Genomic DNA, 24,532 nt, shown 5'->3' with positions numbered 1-24,532 from the left:
AACCAAGCCCTCTGATCCTTATCATATTACAAAGTCAAATATAAATTAATTTGACTTTCATTTCCGAAATTCCCCTTGAATTTTCAAAAATTGCATTTTAGTCACTAAATTCCACTGTTTCGATTAAATCTGAAAAATTGCACATATCTATACCAAATTTTTCTGATCCAAAATATTAAAATAATATTTCCAACCAATTTATAACATCCTTCAAACTTTTGTAAAATTCCAACTCGATCTAAAATACCGATTTCCTTGTCGGTTTTAACCCTTTCTAATTTTTCTTTACTAAAATTCCAAATCCAAAAATATGATTTCTATAAAACCCCACTCTCAATAGTAATCCATCTATTTATGGAATATAATTATTTTTAGGAAATTTATCACTTAATTCCTTAAACTTTTCCCAAGTTTTATACTTTGACCATCAAACTTTCCAATTTTCATTTTGGTCATTTTCTAAATTTTTGGGGTATTACAGGCATAGTATGTAGATGAACATCATGCTCTATCTTTATCTTCAAGTACACCGGAATGTCATCAATAAATACCACCACAAACTGATCCAGGTAAGGCTGAAATACTCAGTTCATCATATCCATGAATGTTGCCGGAGCATTTGTCAAACCAAACGGCATCACCACAAACTCATAGTGCCCATACCATGTTCTAAAAACTGTATTTGGAATATATTCCTCTTTAATCTTTAACTGGTGATATCCTGATCGAAATCAATCTTAGAGAAAATTGCTGCTCCCTTTAACTGATCAAACAAATCATCAATCCTAGGAAGATGATACTTACTATTAATAGTCACTTTGTTTAACTACTGATAATCTATGCATAATCGCATGGATCCATCATTCTTTTTCACAAACAACACCAGTGCACCCCAAGGTGAAACACTCGGTCTAAGGAATTTGCAATCTTGCAGCTCTTGCCATTGAGCTTTTATTCTCTTAACTCAGTTGAAGCCATTCGACACAAAACCATAAAAACATGATCAATGCTTTGACAACCATCAATCTTGAATTCTACCTCTCGATTTGGAGTAACCCAGATAATTCATCTAAAAAGACATCTGGAAATTCTCGAGTTGTGGGAATATCATATGATCTTACTTCAGATACTTGAGTATCTATCACCTTAGCTAGGAAAGATACGCATGCTTCTTACATCATTTTAATCGCAACCATTGTTGGTATCATATTGGTGATGATTTCATTTTTCATCAATCACTAAAATTTCCAATTTCTCCGCATCTTTCAAAATTAATCACTTCTTGTGACCATCAACCCAACCATAGTGCAGAGACAACCAACCCATGTTCAATATGATCTTAAACTCATTAAATGGTAATCTCATCAGATTCACCAGGAACATAACCTCCTAAATTTTATCGACATTTACTAATTGTCCGACTCACACTGGCATCATGACCCATAGGGTTTCCACTATCATATCACTTGAGATCAAGTCGAGTTAAATATATCTAATTTAATATTCTTATTTCATTCTTAAGGTAATTTGTATAACTTTTCTAGATCCATAGAAAATATTCTCGAGTAATTGAAACATTTTCCATCTCAAATGAAAGTCTAAATGTCCACGTCGTTCAATAAGAAGACTTGACAAATTTGTAGCAATAACTTCATAGCAGTTAATGCTAAAATCACACTAGTAAACAAATTTAGTCTTTCTTTTCTACCACTACAAAGTCAAAACTTTTCAAGTTCTTGAGAATCAATCTCAATCTAAGCAATAATTCATTGTAGCATGGAATGGGTAGACAATCCATTTTCACAAATTTACCTTCGTAAAGTAACTCTATCAAGTCCATAAAACTTAACATCTATTTCATTCAAACTCGTTTTAAAACCTTTAGAATGATAACCTAATTATCATTTGATTCACTCATAACTCAGCTTTCTTTAAACTTTTATTGGATAACTTATTTACTGCTTACTTCTTTCCTCTTACTCAAATCAACAATTCTTTAAACAATTTAGTACTTAAATATTCCTCAATTATTTAAGCTTACCTGAAGAAACCTCAGAGTCACTAATAGGTTCAATAATCTCCTTTGGATCCTCATCCGATTCAAGTTCTCCTGTAATTCATTTAAATTTTTTAATGGATTCCTCTAATGCAAAAACATTGTTAAATGATGGGGCATTTCTTCCACAAAAAGGAGGAAAATCTCTTACAGTTTAAACTCTTCTATGGCGTGAGTCATGTCAGATCCTTTTGGGTCGATTTCGATTTCGATCTCGACCTTCCTTTCAACATTATCAACTTTCTTACCTTTGTCTTTAGTTTCGACATCTGAACATAGTCAAAATCATATATCATTAGTAAGGAGTAACTTCACTAAATAATAAGCATCACGGTATATATATATATACAATTATTAGTAAAATTTTGGCATCCTAGTGGCATGTATACATTCTTAACAAAATTTAGACCCATTTCACGTCCAGAAACGACTAAACATGTAGCTCTGATACCAATAAATGTAATACCTACAACACATATACTTATGTCAATACATGTTATAGATGTCACATGAATTACTTAAAACATTTACCAACTCAAACATAATTTATTTATTTTTTTCAAATTGTAACTGATAACATAAAACTATCACATAATATTTAAAACATATATTAATATAAAATACATATTTATAATAATAATATTAATGATTTATGTTATCCATGGTGAAATAGAGTAAAACAATTTAGTTTAGCCATTACAAACCAGTTCCAAAATAGTTCTACAAAGCAACTAGGACATTGATAAGTACATGCCACTAACTATGTCAAAATCAAATCAAATGATATCTTATTGATATTGTAATATACTCCTCAATGCTTGGTGTTGCTCAGTACACCTTACTCCAACTCCTGCTTCTTACCTAAATGTGAAAATCATCACACGCTATGTATATACTTAGTAAGGCATTTAAAATAATAAACAGTGCAATACAACTCATGCATGAAATTTAATGTCATTTTCCAATGCCATGAGATCACCTTTCTTGCATGTCCAATATTTTACCATAAGCAAAATGATATGATATAAATATAATCATTTTTACCAATAACTATAGCCCAAAAGTAAATCTATGAAGACCATGGGTATTTGAGTAATATATATACACCGTAGTGCTAAACATGCACTAAGTTTATGCTCCAGTGCTAATCCAGAAATGATACATAGGGTCGTACACACCACCTACACTAGGTTTACACTCTAGTGCTAATCCGGATATGACACATAAGGGCGTGCCTACCATCTGCACTTAGTGTTCTTAGACACTAGTGCTAATATAAACATGCAGCTTCTATACTCTATGGCATGCCAACTATACCATGTCCTTCAACGACTTACTTGGGCATATAATATCATTTACTTCATCCATCGTATCATATATTCATGTAAATAATCATTAGGGCAGTTCATACCCAAAATGACATTCATAACAAAATATAATATTTGTCAGTGATCAATGTATTATGATTTCACAGTTTGACATATCAAGTTTATATCACTATTTTTAATAATGACATAATATCATGCTAATATAAACATGGTAGACTTGTCGCAAGTCTTCCTGATAATGTATAAAACATCCATGTATAATGTCATGCATGCATTGCACTCACCTTTAAAATTTTCAAAAGATTTTGCCTCACTATACTCTAACTTAATCTTTTTTCTATTCAATTCACTTCGAATGCAAGGTAAATCACGATCTGTACAAAAATCACAAATTGATATCGATACATATGTTAGTATTGCACTAACATAAATATATTTCTAAAAAAATCCAAAATTATACTTGAATCTTATTCACTACCAAATACTTTAACAACTTTTCCAATTTATATAAAATGATCCTTCAACATTTCACCACTTAAAATTTCAATACTGAAATTCCATCTTTGAAATAATTACCACCCAAGTACATATACAAAGGCATAATTACAAATAAACACCCCAAACTATTCGAATATTACATTTAAATCACCAAACTTTCTAAACTTCCATAGTGGTCAAATTTCAAATCTTACACTCATTTCAATTCCCAAACAACAATTTCCAGTATAGTACATCAATTATAGAACAATTACACAAGAACCTATCATTTTTCAAAAATTGCCGATTTGGTCCTTCAATTTTTCAATAATTTTCAAATAATCCTCAAATTTTTCTAAGGCTTGTAGAATACTTCCTACATCATTTCAGCCCTTACATAATTTTTTCCATAATTTTCTCATCCAAACAAGCTTTGGCTGAATGTTCTAAAGGTCTACAACTAAGGTTTCCATGATTTTGCTCGATTTTGATTCGATTCAAGCATGAAATTCACTTCCATCCAACCTTACAACATCTCTACAATCAAAGTCCTAATCAAATTTCATCAAAACACAAAGTTCTACAACTCCATCATTTGATCAAAAAATTATAGAAGCATTTATAGGAAGATTGAACATGTTTTAATCATCAAACAAGCTTGAAAATGAATCTACAACCTCAAAAAATAAAGATTCATCATCAATTTCATGAATGTGAACACAAACCCTATGATTTGGGATCTTTGAAATCAAGCAAGATTAGCAAGCATAAATGGTACTAAAAGGTAGTGTTTATCACGTATGAATAAGATGACATAAAATTTTAGATAAATTTTATGCTAATTTACCTTCAATTTAAGTTTTAATGAATATTAAATTCATTTAATTGGGAAAATACCAATTTACCCTCAATGAAACTTCATATTTACCATAAAACCAAGACATCTCAACCTTATCATCTTCCAAAAGTCAAATATGAACAAACAAATTCACACTTTATCGATTTGCCCTTGAAATTTCCTAAAATTACAATCTTGCCACTTTAATCTAACGGTCCAGATTTAACATGGAATTAAATCCTCAAATCCAATGGTTTATATTATTTTCCAACATTTTAAAATGTGGAAATAATAGTTTAAGCCTAATTTATCATCCTTCAATTTTTCCTAAAATTTCTATTTGATCCGATTTACAGAATTTTTTTGAAAATTTATCACTTTATAGCTTTTAATACAAAATCCGTACGAAAAATATGATTCTCACAGAAACGTCATTCTTGAGGTAAAATATTTATTTACAGGAACGGATTGCAACTTTTAAAATTACCATTTTAGTCCCTAAACTTTTCTAAATTTTATACTTTGGCCAGTTAACTTTCAAATTTTACATTTTGGTCACTATCCAAAATTTGGGGTATTACAAAACAAAGAAAGACTTTATGTTTCAATGATTATTTTGTAAATTTTAATAATCGATGTACTTAATAAAACAATACCATATAACCGAGAGACATTTTATGCACTTTAGCCTAAATTATAATACTCTGGCATTAAATATATGTTTTTTGAATTTAAAAATTGTCCCATGTAAAATGTCTTGCTAGAAAAGTTAATAAAAAATAACACTTGTATTTTTTTGATCCTCGTATGCCATATTCTTTTATATTTATCAAAATATAATTGTCAAATTTATCCCCTTTTGAGAATAATTTTGTCATTTTTCTCAATCGAGGAAAAGGGATGACTCTATGAAAAAGGAGAGTGTTCTTAGTGGCTCTAGAACCCATAATTTAAGAGAATATGAGAGAACAAACATGTGTAGTTGGTCAATTGATCAAATGTGTTTGCTCGTAATTTCTCTCATTTTATAACTTTAAATGTGCTCAAATTTATCTTCTAAAACTATGTAATTAATCAACATAAGAAAAATTATGGGTAATTTTTTTTATTAATAGGGTGCTTACAAGTGGTAGTATTTATTATAAACTCTCAACCATTTGACAATGAACGCTCAAATACTCTATATAATCTTTGGTGCTCAAGCCTAAAACCTCTAAAAAGAACAACCATTAAAATAATAACTTTTAGATCTTCTATCATATATTAAATTTTTTTACATTTTTAGTCTTATGTTTTTAATATATATTTTTATTATGTTTAGCTATTATAATATCTCCATGTATCCTTTTAATAAAGATAAACATTTTTCATCAATAAAAAATTAATTATTTATAGTTAATTGATTAATTTAAATAAAATTAACCATTATAAGAGCAACTCTTTTAATTCAATTTATCTTCATTTAAAAAATCTAAGTCTCGTCCCGTTATACCAATCATTATTGAATAAACTACATTACGAGAACTTTATTAAGGCACTCTTTAATAAAATTCTCCGAGCTTCAAAATCAGCTCTTGTTACAATGAAATATTATATTTTTATATTCCATCTATTATGCCACCTCTGAAAACCTTTTGAGTTTCATAAACATGATATAACCAGACAGGTTCAAGCGATGCTTTGGCACTAGCTAATTTATTATGGCTTTCATCTTCATCATCATCATCTTGTTCTCCGATCTCCCTCTCGATAGGAGGATACACGTCCGGCAGAGAAACCAACATCATGTCAAGCCCATCCCATTCACGGTCTTCTTGTCCGATCAACTTCGGGCAAACAAAGCTTAGCAGTCCAAGTAGCAGATCAAAGTCCTTTCTTTCTAGCCCTATAACTGATGGAGCAAGGAAGATAACGCCAATAGCATTGAGTATGCTACGATTTCCCTTTAGTAACGAAACTATGATTCCCATGAGTTTCTTGAACTAGGAGAATTCCGGTTCGGACACTTGATTGTCCTCGTCATCACAATCATGTTCACTCATTTCGGCAAGTTCAATCTTGGCCAAAATTAGGGACCATGATGGAAATTGGGGCTTAATATGATCCAATGCAGTCAAATATGGCCTCTATACTCTGCTCAAGCATACTTGTAGAACCTAGTGCCAGAATCAAATCAGGGAGCCAAGGCTTTGCTACACCAACAAGTTGGGCGGCATAATTCAAACACAAAAACAATTCACCCGGGATGATGAGATCTAGCAAGTCATTGGCAAGATTAAAAGACTCCACCGGTGCTGGTGAAGCTTCGGTGGCAGCATTATGGACTAGATTCAGTAACTTAAATGCATAGCTGAAAGAGCTCTTCACACACACAAAACATTGTTTTGATTTCTCTTCCTTCAACTGAGCTTTATCTGTAAATAGCTGCTTTAGGCACCAGATGATGTACTGAATGTATGCCGACAAAAACCTCATGCACCTTGTATGGTTACGAGGAGCAAAGCCCATTGCGATAGAATCGACAATAAACTTGAGAACAGTTGTGAACATTGTAACCTTCTTTGACATCTGTTTTTGCTTGGTATATGCTGAACCTACATGGATATAGGAAAAAACAATGCATTATTTCATAACCTATTCCAAAACACAGAGACAAGAACCACAAGAAGGCCTACAAAATGGAAGTTAATACAAGGGATATATTCTAATCTATATTTTCATGTTTGTAGTCTCTCTTAATCCAAAAATGCAAGTTAATAGTTGCAGATTTCCGAATAATGTACTTCATCTTTCTATCCAAGTCTAAACACAACCCACATACACAAGTTCCGTAATGGATTATTATCCAAATCACTTACCATCAGTACTAGAGCTAGAGGCATCTGTTTGAGCTTCTCCCTGTTTCTTCTCAAGCCGTGTGGCTCTCTTGCTGTTCTGCTTAGATTTTGGAAGTGATTTCGCATTCTTTTCCGAGTCACCTTCTTCAAAGGGCTTATCTGTACAATCAAGCAGGTGATCCATTACCTGGACTAGCATGGCCTGTCTGAAATTTAACACAAGAATTAATATATATATATAAACAAAGCACTCAGCCCATCAGTGGCATGAGTTTTACTAGAGCCATTATTTTATTTTTAAGGAGAAGAGATTTCTAGCATTAAATATCAAAGATAGACATTGTAGCAGTTTCAAATATTTAATCCTACTAACAAGCTTCAACCAGGTGAAAATCAAAACATTGTAGTCTTATTTACTAAAAACTAGGTGTGTTTCGGTTTGGTTAGGCTGAATTTTTCACTAAAACATGAACCGAACCACACTTTGTGGGTTTTTAAAAATGGGAACCGAAACCGAAATCAAATGACATAAAAACCACAATTTTTGATTCAGTTCAGATCGGCTCGACAGTTTTTGACTGTTCACTATTTATAAAAATCAACCTCCAAAAAAGACAAACTTAAAACTTAAATCGAGTGCAAATATATAAATTTAAATTTATAAAAAATATTATTAGTTTTAATATTTTATTTATTTAAATTCGTTCAAACAGTTTACATATGAAAAACCGAAACCGATCCGAATTGCATATTTATGTTTTTAAACCAAAACCGAACCAAACCAATAGTCCAGCTCAGATCGATTTTTCAGATTTCACGGTTTCGTTGCTCGGCCCTACTAAAAATCGTTGCAAGGAACCTGGAATCCTCAAGTTCATTTAAGTTTTGACCAATCCCTGTGGAAGAATTGCAGATAAGAGCAAATCAACAGTTATAACTCCGTGAAGGAAGAGCTAGAAAGTAATTTTAAAATAAGAAGTTCAAGAAAAGTCGAAATCGTAACGTGCCTTTGAAATTAGACCTGATGTTTTGATTTGTTCATCCTTCTTAGTACCAGATTCAGTTGCATTTGAAGGGCCATCTGCAGAGCAAGAGTTGTATATGCCAACACAGGATATGGGTCCAGATATTCATAATACTCACACTGTTCGATGCTGACCTCAGAGATAACCTTTAAAGCAAGGAATGGCAATTCCAAAGCTTGAGAACTTATCATAGCTTTCCGAGTGTCCTCGGAAGAAAGCATATCTTTTATCTGCCACGATAACCCAATAGCAACTGAATAATCATCCTTGAAATTGGATTACTTTTTTTCCACTAACATGTTGCCATTTAACAGAAGTTTTTGATGAAGACTTCGCTTTCTTTCTTTTCACAGGAGATACATTCTGTTTTGGTGCTTCAGTGCCAAATTTAATATGACAGCTATAGGCAGTTTTTTTTGCAAAAGCCTTGTTAAAGCCTCAAACATATCATCAAAGGAATCACATGATATCAATAATTTGAGGGAAGACCTCACTTCAGCCTGCTTTTCTAAATTTTCTGATAAATCACTACAATCAGTGACTATGCTCATGCAATTTCCAAGGTGAGCAGTAGATGCCACGGCTAACAAGCGCTTAACTCTTCCACCAGAAAACAACTCTCTAAGGGAATCCTGCTGGGTTTGTTCATTTGCTAGGCTACTGCAAAGGTTGGCTGATGCAACCAGTAAACCCTCAACAACTGGAGCACCGAGTTTAGCATTCGACAACCGTAAGCTGATGAAAACCTTGAAAAGTTCCATCATGGATTTAAGAGATGCACCTTCTAATAAAGCAAACTCACAAAACCTTGCTCCAGCTAGTGGAGACCTTTTCATAAGTGTGACACAACGATTACATGCCTCCTCAATGGCTAGTCTCGCGGGGAAGTATGATGGCATAAGCAATCTTGTGATCTTCTGAGCAACATGAGGTTGGTCACTTGCAAGTGTATTCAACAAAACTTCTAAACCAACCACCTTCAAAAATAAAGCAGTGAACAATATCAAACCCCACGTTAGAAAAATAAGGTACTGCTGGTTTAAGATTAAATTTGAAAAGTACTCTATACCTTATTAAATTGGAAAGTTCGAGTGTCCTTTAAAAGGACGAGGAGATCTACCATAGCAACTCTTACTGAAAGAACATTATCTAACATCAGATGCCCCAGCCTGGGCATAAGCACTTTAAGAATTTCATGCGATTGGGGATTGCCAAGTAAATAGATAATGCCAATCAATGTGGAAAACCGAACCTCACTGCATGCGTCATATGCCATCTCATCGAAAACTTTCGTGATCATCTTCGTAATGGTAGGAGGAGGGATAATTTCCCAAAACAAATGGAGAATGCGAAAACATCCTTCCACAGCAATAACTCTCACATCAGGACAATCATCCATGAGTAACCTCTCCAACAAAAAGAACTGTTTATCCAGCAATGCATCTTTAGCCTCTTTGGTGGCATCAGGGTCTTCAAAAGGAAACAAGTCTAAAAGTAAATGCAATGCATTTTGGTGAATTGAATTTGCAACCTATCAAAGGACCACGCAGCTTGATGAAATAGTTCTCAACCAAAACACCCAAATACCTAGTTAAAAACTTGTCAACTTACAAAGAAAAGGTTATCCTAATAAGGCTAAAGATATCTAATCCAAAAAGGCATGCCTCCATGAAATTTCTAGCAAGAATATTTACAAATTTTAACTACAATACAACCCAATTTAAACATAACTATTTATACAAGAAAAAATCATGCACACTTATTTATTAAATTAAAACTTTGATTCTACAAACTTGAAAAGAGCTTGTTTGCTTTCATAACATAACATTTCCCCCCTCTCTCTTGTTCTTTCAATATCGACAAGAGAAGAGACTAAATAAATGCCAAATAAATATTGATATTCACATCCACGACAAGTACACCAAAATTTCAGGGAAAATATCTACCTGCAAAGACCGGAAAATCACAGGCTCAGCTACTCTAAAAAGCAACTTCTCAACTCCATCAACAGTTCTCTGGTTAATAAACCCACCTAAAACCCTTCTAATACTACTTCCCAAACTTTTCGAGCTTGCATGTATGGCTCCTTCAACTAAACCCATCAAGAAACCATCTTCGATTTCCCTTTTCAGTTCCCCTTCAACCCCTTAAACACTATCTCCCCGTAAGCTTCCAGCATTGATTTCCTCCCAAACGGAATCTGAGTTTTTATCATCGCCAAACATTCCTTCAAGAACTGCAGACTTAACCCAAATGCAAACGCCAGGAACCTCTTTCCTTCTTCCGTTTTCAAATACAAAGGCTCGATGACACATCGGATTAATAACAGATTCAAATCTTCAATGCCTTCGTCTTCAAAATCAAAGAAATTGAAGCTTCACGGAGCGAATAAACTCTGTGCACATCCACCTTTTTCTTCATAGTTAACGACTTCGAGAGCAAAAACGGCAGCGTTTGCGAAATCAGGATTTCTTTTTCCGGCAAGTCCCGTTTCCACCATTCTTCACATAGACACGCTATTTCATAGGACAAAACAGGCTCCGACTCGAAAACGATGAGGCTGTCGTGCAGATATCGGACGGATGGGATTAAATCGGAGTGTTGAAACACGTTTCGGGGATGTGAAACGCATAAGCCGGTGATATAAGCGAGGGTGCGAAGGGTTTCGCTACTATTGCCAACTCGTTCGTCTTGGGGGCTGGAGCTCCGGCAGGAGAGGCAAGTGCGCTTGGAGGGCGGCGAATGGGAGGAGTCGGCTTCGTGGTGGGCTGTTTTGTTTTGGAGTGAGCGAATCGAGTCGGAGATGGAGAGGTGGAGAGGAGGAGGGAGAGTGGAGGAGAGAGGGGAAGAGGGAGGAATGGAGTGGAAAAGGGATTTGAGAGATTCCTTTGAAGATTTTAGGGTTAGTTTCACGGGGAGGAGAGGAAGTCCTCGGCGGAGGACTTGAGGGAGGAGCGGAGCCTCTTTTCCATGTTACTTTTCCCGCTTGGAACAGCTTGAAAAATCGAAAATTGGGGGAAATGAAGGAATCGTTTAAATTTTAATTTCGAGGGACGATGATTTATATACAACTTGGGTTGGGCCTGCTCGGTTTTAATGTAACATGTACTGAAAATAAAAAAGGTAAACTATATCATATACCTCTAAACTTTAGGTGTTATATCATTTATACCACTGAACTTTAATTTTATCAATTATAACACTAAACTTTGATTTTCGTTTCAATTTACCATTGAACCATTAAATAGTTAACGGCACAATGACGTGCTGACAATTGTCTACCTAGACACCTCGCCAAAGCGATATCAAATTGATCCAACTGTTAACGATGTAACAACTCAATGCTATAATTAAAACAAAAATCAAAATTAAGTGTTATAGTTAACAAAACAAAAGTTTAATAGTATAAACATACAACACCTAAAGTTTCCTTATATATGGTGTAATTTACCCTTAAAAAAGCTTAACTAGGGGTCGGTTTTTTTTCTTCTTTTATTCAAAAAATAAGTAAAGCTAATGTTAATTTTAGGATAAATTACACATTTAATACTTAAGCTATTAATTCTTTTCTTTTTCTTTTTAGTAATTAGATTTTCATTTGTTTGAAAACCATACTAAACGTTTACTTTTTGTTTCATTTTGGTACTCACTGTCAACAACGAAACTTGTATGTGACACATTGTTTATGAGTAGATTACACTATTCATCACTCAACTATCTTCTCACTTTTATTTTGGTTAATGAAGTTTAAATTTTTTTAATTGATTACTTAACTTTCAAATTTATTTTTTATTTTAACTATATATCAGTAAAATAATAATAAAAATGATATGTTACAAAAGTTATTAATAAAATAAATTAAAGTGATTAAAATAAGAACACTTTGAAAGTTAAATAATTAAATTGAAAATTTAACTTTAGTGACAAAAATAGAAGTTTAATTGATGAATGATATAATTTATCTATAAAAATGCAGTATTGTTAAATTTTTAACTGTGAGATACTAAAATAAAACAAAAAGTAAATGCTAAATATAATTTTGAAACAAGAAATAAACGTTAAATATTAAAACAAAACAAAACCGATAGTTTAGGTATTAAACATATAATTTACCCTTGATTTTATGATAATCTATGTAACCCCAGACCCGGTCTGTAACTTAGACTCAAACCTAAGTAGTTACAAATCCCATTCAAAGATTTTTTTTTAAAACAACTTATAAAACATTACAGGTAATACAAAATAAAATATCGATAATACAAATATACCCAAAACGATAGCAAAATACATATCACAAAACACAACTGAAAAACATAGAGATATATACGTTCGTACAAAATAAAGTAGTTGACCCCTGATGTCAAATCTGCTAACTTACTGTCTGCTTCTATCTAAAAAGGTTAAATTACAGAATGAGCTAAAAAGCCCAGTGTATTCCATACAGTGTATAAAAATATACTAATAAAATATTTCAAAAAAATTGTCTATGCAACATGTTTTGAAAACATGAACACTACCCCCAGCCTTTCACAATCTGTTTGTGTAGGTTCCCCAGGACCATACCCCGCACAACCAGTAAGGCCCTGAGCACACAGCCGAGGAGCCTGCAAATAATCTTCCTCCAACAATAATCCCCCAATGATAATAATGAACATCAATGTATTCAAGTAAAACAATGAATAATTCTTTAAAAACATAAAAATGTTTCAAGCTTGAAAACTATAAGCAAAAATACGTAAATAAAAAATCAAATCAGTAATGCATGCTAATTCAGATGCTGGGTAATTAGTATTCAGAAATCGGTATAAAATACTGTAACCATAACTCATATCAGAAATATGTGGTAAATCAGATATCAGATATATAATATTCAGATATATATACTTTAAAACAGTAATGTAACATGTCAGGAAACACACCTGTAACAGTATGAGAAATCAGATAGGGAAGCCTATTACTGGGTCTGTCAATCACGCTCTGCTACAGCGCTAGATCATACGAATTGGAAAAATCCATATTGGAATCCTAATATAAATAATCTTAATCTTTATTCAAATAATATACGGAAACCTACGAGTAATTCTTGTAGTATGCAGTTTAGGCTGATCTAACGAACGGACAACACCAGACCTAACTGATCCTCGCTCAGGTGAAACACGAGTACCTTCATAAAATATTTTACTGAATCAATTCCTTAACCAAACTCAAATAAATAATCAAAATACTAAAATACTAAGCCTTTTGGGTTCACATGCTCGATTCGGGAATTTCGGGTCAAAATTTGGAAAAACAGACTTTGGAATCAGATTCAGGACGTCGAAAAACATAAAGTATGACCTTCCGAAAATTTGAATTCTTGGTCAAAATCAAAGTCAATGGGTTTGACTGACAATTTGGAGACTTTCGGGTTCGAATTTGGTGAAACGGACCCCAAAAACGAATTCAGAACGTCAACAAAATGAAGATAGATATAGTCGGAAAAGATTAATGGCCGTTTAATGGCCGGTCAAAGTTCTGGTCAAAGGTGGTCAACAGATGATCAACCATTTTACACATTATCACCCTTTTAAGAAATATTTACGAAAATGTCACCCTTTTAAAAATAATTACAAAACTATCATCTTTTTTAAATAATTACGAAAATATCACTTTTTTAAATAATTAAGAAATTATCACTTTTAAAAAAATTACGAAAATAGCATCATTTTCAAAATAATTACCAAAATACCACCAATTTCAAAATAATTACAAAAATACCACCCTGTCAACGGTCAACGATCAACGGGTCGGGTCAATGGGTTGGGTTGGAACCGGTCAAACCGGTTATTTTAACCTTCCCCACGTGTAATGACAGCGCGTGGGACCTCTTCTGTCAGCGTAAATTCACATAAAAATTTTTAAAAATTATTTTGAGCGGTTTCGAGGTACTTAAAAAGCTCGGTTCAAATTTTTGAACGGCGGAGAGCTCGATTTCAACAAATCGGAAACTTTAACCGTCTCACCTCCTAATGCGCCACCGTCGACGGAGACCAAGGATGACACCGGCGGACTCGAAACGGCATAAGGAACACGATGGTGCGAGAGGTGTCGAAAACGGAGCAATCGACGATGAATTTAAGATTTTCTCGGCGATGATGCTAAAATAACGTCAAGGCTTTGACTTGAAATTCACGGCGTTTGGCAGCGTTTCACTTCAATTAATTTAAGGGATTTATTCCTCGCTCGATGATGAACACAATGGTGTTTTCAAATCGGAGATCGGAAGTCGGACGGCTTCGAAATCGGGTTTCAAATGAGAGGTTTCGGAGAGCAAATTTGGGAATGGTTTTCTGTTTTGAAATAGAAAACCACGTATATAACATGGTTTTGCTGACACTTTAGGGTAAATTCAGGGTTTGGTCCCTAAATTTCTTTTAACTCTAAAACATGCTACAAATTTTAAAAACTTTCAATTTAATCCCCAAATTTCACCAATTTACTTAATTAACTCCTCAAATTCCAATTAAATATTTTTTTCAAATTTCTCGGTTGTTACAATTCTCCCCCTATACAAGAAATTTTATCCTCGAAATTTACCTTATGAAAATAGATGAGGAATTGAGCCTCCATAAACTCCAATATCTCCCAAGTAGCTTCTGAGGGGCTACGATTACTCCACTAAACTTTGACCATTAGAATACGCCTATTCCGAAGAACTCGCTCATCCCTCTCTAAAACCTGAATAAGCTCTCCTCATATGACAAATCAGGTCTCAGCTCTACCTCATCAACTTGAATGATGTGATATGGATCTGGACTATATCGCCTCAACATAGACACATGAAAAACATTACAACTCAAGTTGATAAGCAATAGGTCCGACTTTCTTCAGAATACGATAAGGCCCAATAAATCTCGGACTCAGTTTACCCTTACATCCAAATCTCAATACCTTCTTCCATGGAGATACCTTGAGAAAAACCTGATCTCCAACCTCAAACTCGATATCCTTACGTCGCTTATCTGCGTATGATTTCTGCCTATCAAATGCCTTTTTAAGCGATCACGGATCAATCTGACAGTATCTTCAGTCTCTCGAACCAAGTCTGGACCCAAAGTTTTTCTATCATGCAACTCTGTCCAACATATAGGAGTACGACATCTACGTCCATACAGAGCCTCGTACGGTGCCATGCGAATACTAGCCTGATAACTATTCTTGTAAGCAAACTCAGCTAACGGCAATAAATCTTCCCAACTACCAAGAAAATCAATCACACAACCCCGTAACATATCATCCAACACCTGAATAACTCGCTCAGACTGTCCATCAGTCTGAGGATGAAAAGTTGTACTGAAATTCAAATGAGTACCCAGAGCTTCATGCAAAGCCTTCCAGAACCTGGAAGTGAACCTCGGATCTCGATCAAATATGATAGACAACGGTACACCATGAAGTTTAACGATCTCATAAATGTACAACTTAGCCAGTTTGTCCAGAGAATAATTAATCCGGATAGGAATAAAGTGCGCTGACTTGGTGAGTCGATCAACAATCACCTAAATAGAATCTTTTTTGGAAGAAGTCAGAGGAAGACCAGTAACAAAGTCCATCGTAATGCGCTCCCATTTCCATTCAGGAATCTTAATTGACTGTAACAATCTAGATGGATGCTGATGTTCTGCCTTAATATGCTGACAAGTCAAACACCTCGCCATAAAATCTGAAATATTCTTTTTCATACCAGTCCAAAAGTAGCGCTCCTTAAGATTATTGTACATTTTGTCCCCGCCAGGATGCATAGCATAAGGACTACTATGAGCCTCCTGAAGAATAATCCGTCTCAACTCATCATCTTTAGGAACACAGTAACGACCATGAAAACACAAAATACCATCCTGATCCACAATATACTCTGAACTCGATCTCAGCTTCAATAATGGGAAGCAATGAGCTATCCAGAAGTTGTTTAGTCTTAATCTCCTCGGCCAAAGTAGGTTTAACCTGCAAATCTACTAACAAACTGTTATCATCAAATAAAATCAAGTTGGCGAATAAGGCTCTGAGATCTGATATCACCTTACGACTCAAGGCGTCTGCCACCACATTAGTCTTCCCTGGATGATATTCTATCTCTAAATCATAGACTTTTAGAACCTCCAACCAGCGACGCTGTCTCAAATTTAATTCTTTCTGAGTAAACAGATACTTCAGACTTTTATGATCAGTATAAATATAACACTTTTCTCCGTAGAGGTAGTGTCTCCAGATCTTTAAAGCAAAAACCACAGTAGCTAACTCTAGATCGTGAATAGGATAGTTACGTTCATGAGGCTTTAATTGACGCGAAGCATAAGCGACAACCTTCCCATCTTGCATCAAGGCACATCCTAATCCAGAGTGAGAAGTGTCACTGTAGACAGAAAAATCTTTCCCAGATTCAGGCTGAATCAACACTGGGTTTGAGTTAGAACAGTCTTTAACTTCTTAAAGCTAGCTTGTTGGTTCTCAGACCAGACAAATGGAACATCTTTCCTCAATAGTTTCGTCAGAGGATTTGCAATAAGGGAGAACCCCTCAACGAAACGACGGTAGTAACCAGCTAAGCCCAAGAAACTACGGATCTCAGAAACGTTCCTGGATTTCTTCAGTTTAGAATAGCCTCCACTTTGCTTGGATCCACCTGAATACCATCAACAGAAACGATATGTCCAAGAAAAGTCACTTCGCTGAGCCAAAACTCACACTTTCTCAACTTAGCGTATAGCTTATTCTCCCTTAGAGTCTGTAGAATAATCCTTAAATACTCCTCATGTTCTGCTTCACTTCTAGAATACACCAGTATGTCATCACTGAACACAACTACAAACTGATCCAAATAAGGTCGAAACACCCTATGCATAAGATCCATAAAAGCAGCAGGGGCATTTTTTAACCCGAATGACATCACTAAAAACTCATAATGCCCATACCGAGTACGGAAAGCAGTCTTCAGAATATCCGAATCTTTCACTTTGAGTTGATAATAACCATATCTCAAGTCTATTTTGGAAAAGATAGAAGCCCCTCGAAATTGGTCAAATAGATCATCGATCCTGGGCAGAGGATATTTGTTTTTAACCGTGAGCTTGTTCAGTTTCCTATAATCAATACAGAGTCTTAATGTCTCATCTTTCTTCTTGACAAAGAGAACTAGGGCTCCCCACGATGAAACACTAGGTCGGATAAATCCCCTGTCCAATAACTCCTGGAGTTGGACTTTCAATTCCTTAAGCTCCTTTGGGGCCATACGATAAGGATCCATTGAAACGGGAGTGGAACCAGAATATACTTCAATCTCAAATTCAACTTCTCTATCCGGAGGTAATCCAGGCAACTCCTCAGGAAAAACATCGGAAATTCCTTGACAATCCGGATGCCTTCAATATCAGATTGAGAACTCCTAGTATCAAAATATAAGCAAGAAATGCCTCAGAACCTTTCCTGATCATCTTCTCAGCTACCAAAGCAACACAACATTTGTCAGAAATCCACGGTGTTCCCCGATCATTACAATCTTTCGATTATCTAGGGTCTTCAGAACAGCTCTCTTGGTCTCAAAATCAATATTTACTCGATGTTTGTCTAACCAATCTACGCCGAGAATCAAATCAAACTCTTCCAAAGGTAACTCCATTAGGTCAGCTAGAAAAATCTCCCATTGATCTCTATAGGACACTCTATAAAAATACGATCCAACACAATGGACTTGCCTAAGGGACTTTGAACTATCAACGATGCTCAATATTCTCAACATGAATATTTAGACCCTCAGAAACAGAATGTGATACATAGGAATTTGTAGAGCCACTATCAAACAAGACAAAGTAGGGAACTGAACGAATAGTAACAGTACCTGCAATCACATTAGGCCTATCGCGATCTTGTCGAAGTCTAGCAGTGTAAACCAATGCAGGTTGTCTGGCCTCAGATCTGAATGGACTCCTACCTTGAGATGCTCGGCCTCTACTAGTCGATCCAGGTGCTCTCTCCTGAGTACGACCCCCTGCTGGAGTCTGAACTGTACTATGAGAACTAGCGGGAGCACGAGCTGGTGTCTGAACTGAATGAGTTAACTCTGGATAATCCTTTACAATATGGTCACCTGAACCACATCTAAAACAGGTACCCAATCTCCTCCTGCATTCCCCAAAATGAGGTCTCCCATAATAATTACACAATTGCAAAGGCTATGACCCAGAAGAACCACCATGTCTAGAAGAATATACAGCTGAAGAACCAGATACCATAGGCCTGACACTAGCCCCACCTCTCTGAAAAGACACCTCCTACCTCTCTTGCTGGGATGTGCAAAAAAAACAACAGAACCAGAAGGCCTCTTGAATCGGTCTAGAGCTCGATCTCTATCTCTCTGCGCTCCCAATCACTCTATTTCCTATAGTCTTGGCTATCTCAACCAAGACGTCAAATTCCTCTCCCGGTGGGTAACGACTCGACTCTGATCTCATACTGAGTCCATTCTCGAACCTCAAGCATTTGTCTGTCTCGGTATCAACAAGTCCAGGAGCATAGCGACTCAATTGGATGAACTCAACATCGTAGTCCATAACAGACATATTTCCCTGCTCCAGATTTTGAAACTCCAGGCGTCGCTCCTGCAGATATCTGTCCCCAATATAGCGACTCTGAAAACGTGTCTTCAAAAGATCCCATGTTAATTGGCTCCTCGGAATACTACCAGAAATTGATTGCCACCATCTAAAGCTTTCTTTCTTCAACATAATTAGGGCCCCCTTCAACTTATGCTCAGGTCTGAGATACATCTCATCCATAATCCTCTCTGTGTCCTCCGGCCAATACTCAGCGTCTGTCGGTCGGAGGTCCACCAATAATACCCTCGAATGGAACTACACCAGCAGTGACCAAAGAATTCGAAATCTCCACTGCAATCATATTACTAGGGGCTCTGGCAGCTCTCTGAAACATGCGAAAGATAACCTATTAATGGCGTCTTCGTTTATCTCAGTATCCTCATCTTCAGTGACGGGAGGGTCTCTCACAGGAGTAAACTGATCATCATGAGAAAGGGTCGAATCTACTTGCGGAACAGGAAGATCACGTAGTGACATTGGATCGTCTATCGTAACAGAAGGTCGAGTGACTCGTCCTCGACCACGGCCACGTCCTGTCCTACGACCTCTAGTAGCACTCATCGCTGGATCTATAAGGCTCTACAGAAAGAATTTGAAACATATGTCAGATTAGCATCAGGGATCTCGAGAAAACTTTAAATCATAAAATAAGGTGACACGTTTTGTTTTTCTTCAAAATTTCTTAAAATCCAAAGTTTAGGTCCCATATGCAGTCGGAGTGTTTACAACGAAAGCTCTGATACCACCAAATGTAACCTCCAGACCGGTCTGTAAGTTAGACTCAAACCTAAATGATCACATATCTCATTCAAGATTTTTTTTAAAACTTATAAAACATTACAGGTAATACAAAATGAAATATCGATAATACAAATATACCTAAAATGATAGCAAAATACATATCACAAAACACAACTGAAAAATATAGAGATATATATGTTCGTATAAAATAAAGTAGTTGATCTCCCCTGATGCCAAATCTGCTAACTTACTGTCTGCTTCTATCTGAAAAAGGTTAAAATTACAGAATGAGCTAAAAAGCTCAGTGTGCTCCATACAGTGTATAAAAATATACTAATAAAATATTTCAATAAAATTTGTTTATGCAACATGTTTTGAAAACATGAACACTACCCCCAGCCTTTCACAATCTGTTTGTGTAGGTTCCCCATAACCATACATCCCGCACAACCAGTAAGGCCCTGAGCACACAGCCGAGGAGCCTGCAGATAATCTTCCTCCAACAATAATTCCCCCAATGATAATAATGAACATGAATGTATTCAAGTAAAACAATGAATAATTCTTTAAAAACATAAAAATGTTTCAAGCTTGAAAACTATAAACAAAAATACATAAATAAAAAATCAAATCAGTAATGCATGCTAATTTAGATACTGGGTAATTAGTATTCAGAAATCGATATAAAATATCGTAACCAGAACTCATATTAGAAATATACGGTAAATCAGATATCAGATATACAATATTCAGATATATATACTTTAAACAGTAATGTAACACTGTCAGGAAACACATCTGTAACAGTATGAGAAATCAGATAGGAAGCCTATTACTGGGTCTGTCGATCAACTCTACTGCAGTGCTAGATCTACGAATTGGAAAAATCCTTATTGGAATCCTAATATAAATAATCTTAATCTTTATTCAAATAATATACGGAAACCTACGAGTAATTCTTGTAGTATACGGTTCGGGTGATTTAACAAACGAACAACACCAGACCTAACTGATCCTCGCTCAGGTGAAACACGAGTACCTTAATAAAATATTTTACTGAATCAATTCCTTAACCAAATCTCAAATAAATAATCAAAATACTAAAATACTAAGTTTTTGGGTTCACATGCTCAATTCGGGAATTTCGGGTCAGAATTTGGAAAAACGGACTTTTATCATTCAGGACGTCAAAAAACATAAAATACGACCTTCCGGAAATTTGAATTCTTGGTCAAAATCAAAGTCAACGGGTTTGACTGACAATTTGGAGACTTTTGTGTTCAAATTTGGTAAAACAGACCCCAAAAATAGATTCAGAACGTCAAAAAATATCAGGATAAGTATACTCGGAAAAGATTAATGGCTGTTTAATGATCGGTCAAAGTCGATCAAAGTTCTGGTCAAAGGTTGTCTCACCCTTTTAAAAATAATTACAAAACTATCACCTTTTTAAAATAATTACAAAATATCACTTTTTTTAAAATAATTACGAAATTATCAATTTAAAAAAAATTATGAAAATAGCACCATTTTCAAAATAATTAACAAAATACCACCAATTTCAAAATAATTACAAAAATACCACCCGGTCAACGGTCAACAGGTTGAGTCAACGGGTCGGGTCGAGTCAACGGTCAGGTCGGGTTGGAACCGGTCAAACTGGTTATTTTAACCTTCCCCACGCGCAGTGGCGGCGTATGGGGGCACGTGGGACCTCTTCGTCCGCGTAAAATTCACATAAAAAAATGCTAAAAATTATTTTGAGCGATTTCGAGGTACTTACAAAGCTCGGTTCAAATTTTTGAACGGCGGAAAACTCGATTTCAACAAATCGGAAACTTTGACCGTCTCACCTCCTCACGCGCTGCCGTCGACGGAGACCAAGGATGACACCGACGGACTCGAAACGACAAGGAACACGATGGTGCGGGAAGAGTCGAAAACGAAGCAACGATCGATGATGAATTTAAGATTTTCTCGGCGATGGTGCTAAAAAAACGTCGAGACTTTGACTTGAAATTCACGGCGTTTGGCAGCTTTTTCACTTCAATTAATTTAAGGGATTTGTTCCTCACTCGATGATGAACACAATGGTATTTTCAAATCGACGATCAGAGGTCAGACAACGTCAGAATCGGGTTTCAAATGATAGGTTTCGAACAGTAAATTTGGGAATGGTTTTTTGTTTTGAAACAGAAAATCACGTATATAACATGGTTTTGCCGACACTTCCAGGAAAATTCAGGGTTTGTTCCCTAAATTTTCTTTAACTCTAAATAGACTACAAATTTTAAAAACTTTCAATTTAATCCCTAAATTTCACCAATTTACTTAATTAACTCCTCAAATTCCAATTAAATATTTTTTTTCAAATTTCTGGGTTGTTACAATCTATGTAATTATTGCTAAAGAAATGTCAAATTCATCAACAATTTCTGATGTGATTTTCGCATCATAAAGAAAGCATTCTTCTTTCGGGCCATTTCCTCCTCTGCTTGTACTTTGTTCATCTCCTCCTTCCTCATTTTCTTTCACACTATCAGCTCAAAGTTATTCAGCGTAATTTTTGGTCTATTTTGTTCCCTCCTCAGCCTCCATTGCCATTAATGGATCAAGCCCAATTGAGCCAATGGAATTTAATAAATACCCAAATGAAAAATTAGGATAAAACTTCGAAGGTTGAGTGAAATTGTCATCTTTGAAGGATTTGAAATTGGGGGGGGGGGGAACTTGGATCATTGACGGAATCTGGTCTGATAAATGAAACTTTTGATCAAATTTAGTAGTATTAACAAGTAGAAGAATTTAAACCAGATGACTCAGGGAAAAAAGAGTTACCATCCTACCGTACACTGCTGGTATTAGTGTGACGAAACCAGGTTCATGTGCTTCTATTTGAGTTCTCGTAAACTAACCATATTTGCTCCGTTTGATATAAGCAAGACTCTAATCTTTTGGCACAAATTCTTTCAGAAGAGACAATGGCGACAACATAAAAGCATCTTATGTGCATTATCTGTACATCGAGATTATCATTAAGTATTTAACAGATGAGAACACTTTAACCGTTGGAGGAGCCTATGTTGTTGATCATATCACACTGATTACAGCTAAGTTCAATAATCATGGTAAGCTTATTAACATACCACTGGAGCCTATGTTGTTGATCATCTCACACTGATTACAGCTAAGTTCAATAATCATGGGAAGCTTATTAACATGCCACTGCCTCAACCCTAAACCCTTTATCTAAACCCCTAAACCTTATTAACTGAACAAAACACTGCAACTCGATGCAGCACAATGCAAAGAGAACCCAAGTCATTAAGTCAATATGCTCAAATATCAGTCATACCTAAAATATCATTCGTGCAGGATGACTCTCGGAGCTTGGAAATCATAAGGTTCATGAGAACTGAAAATTAATCTTAAAACATTATCCAGTTGAAAAGAATACATATATAGGATTTGAACAAGAAATGCATTATGCTTCTAAAGAACAAACTCAAATACAATGGTAAACAAGCAAGAATTCAAAAGCTAGGCATGGATGATGTAGCATTTGAAAGAAATCAAATCACAATGCATATTGATGCATTTGTTAAGGCCAAAATTTAAGACACATTGATAGCGTTCAACCGTTTAAGCAACAAATGATGTGAATTTAACATCTTAAGATTCATGACTACAAACCTGTGAGAGTCCAAAATATAAGGCTAAAAACGAGATAAATTGGCTGCAACTGAAAATTTTATTTAAGGTGCAACATTTTAGGTTAGGATCGAAAATATTACCTTTTTCTTTCGATTGTAAGAGAAATTATTACAAATTATATAACTTTTTCAATTGTATATCCTAAACAGGCCGCAATATAACTTGTTCAGTTGCAATCGAAAATATTATAAATCCCACAAAATTAAGATAAAAACAAAATTTGCAATATATAGCATTATCAAAGACACAAAATCCCAGATTCTTCATAAAAAAACCAGCCTATAAAATAAAATTAATATGAAAAATGATGTCCAATAGCTGCGAATTCAATAAATGGCAACATAAAAGTGCATATCATAACAATGAAAAAGAAGGCAACCTTAGTCGACACTCTGCATGATATCCTCAGCAGAAAATTTGGTACCCTTATCCTTATCAGCAGCAGCCCGTCCCTTTGTCTTACGATCAACAACGACTTTCGGTCCTTGTCGAGCCTCAGCTTGGTAATCAGGACCTTGGATGGGTTGATGCCGACGTTCACGGTCGTCCGGTCACCTTCTCTCGGGTGATGCGTTCGATGTGGACTATCCATTTGCGCCGGTAAACTTGAAACACTTTCCCTTCACGGCCTTTGTAGGTACCGCAGACAGCTTGGACCTCGTCTTCATTGCGGACCGGCATGGACCGGACGTTGTACTTGGACCTCAACTCGGATGAGAGCGGCGCGCTCATTAGCACGCGGCGGACCGACGAGGGCGCGGTGAAATGATCCTTGCGGCTTTTGCGGCGAGAGGAGGAGACCCGTGGGTTGTACTTCATTTTCGCTGCGGAGAAGGGGGTTTGATTCCTCTTCGACTCGACGACGGCCAATTTAGAATTTCAGAA

The 24,532-nt window shown here is 35.5% G+C and overlaps 2 pseudogenes; both read right to left on the bottom strand.

Annotated features, from left to right (window-relative positions):
- Positions 1 to 388: 388 nt before the first annotated feature.
- LOC120174377 lies at positions 389 to 24,532 on the bottom strand (annotated as a pseudogene).
- Positions 6,298 to 11,533, bottom strand: LOC120174388 (annotated as a pseudogene).

The sequence above is a fragment of the Hibiscus syriacus genome, unplaced genomic scaffold (assembly GCF_006381635.1).
Source record: "Hibiscus syriacus cultivar Baekdansim isolate YM2019G1 unplaced genomic scaffold, ASM638163v2 tig00112072_pilon, whole genome shotgun sequence".
Taxonomy (NCBI): domain Eukaryota; kingdom Viridiplantae; phylum Streptophyta; class Magnoliopsida; order Malvales; family Malvaceae; genus Hibiscus; species Hibiscus syriacus.
The sequence above is the reverse complement of the archived record's forward strand: the minus strand, read 5'-3'. Positions and strand labels throughout refer to the sequence as shown.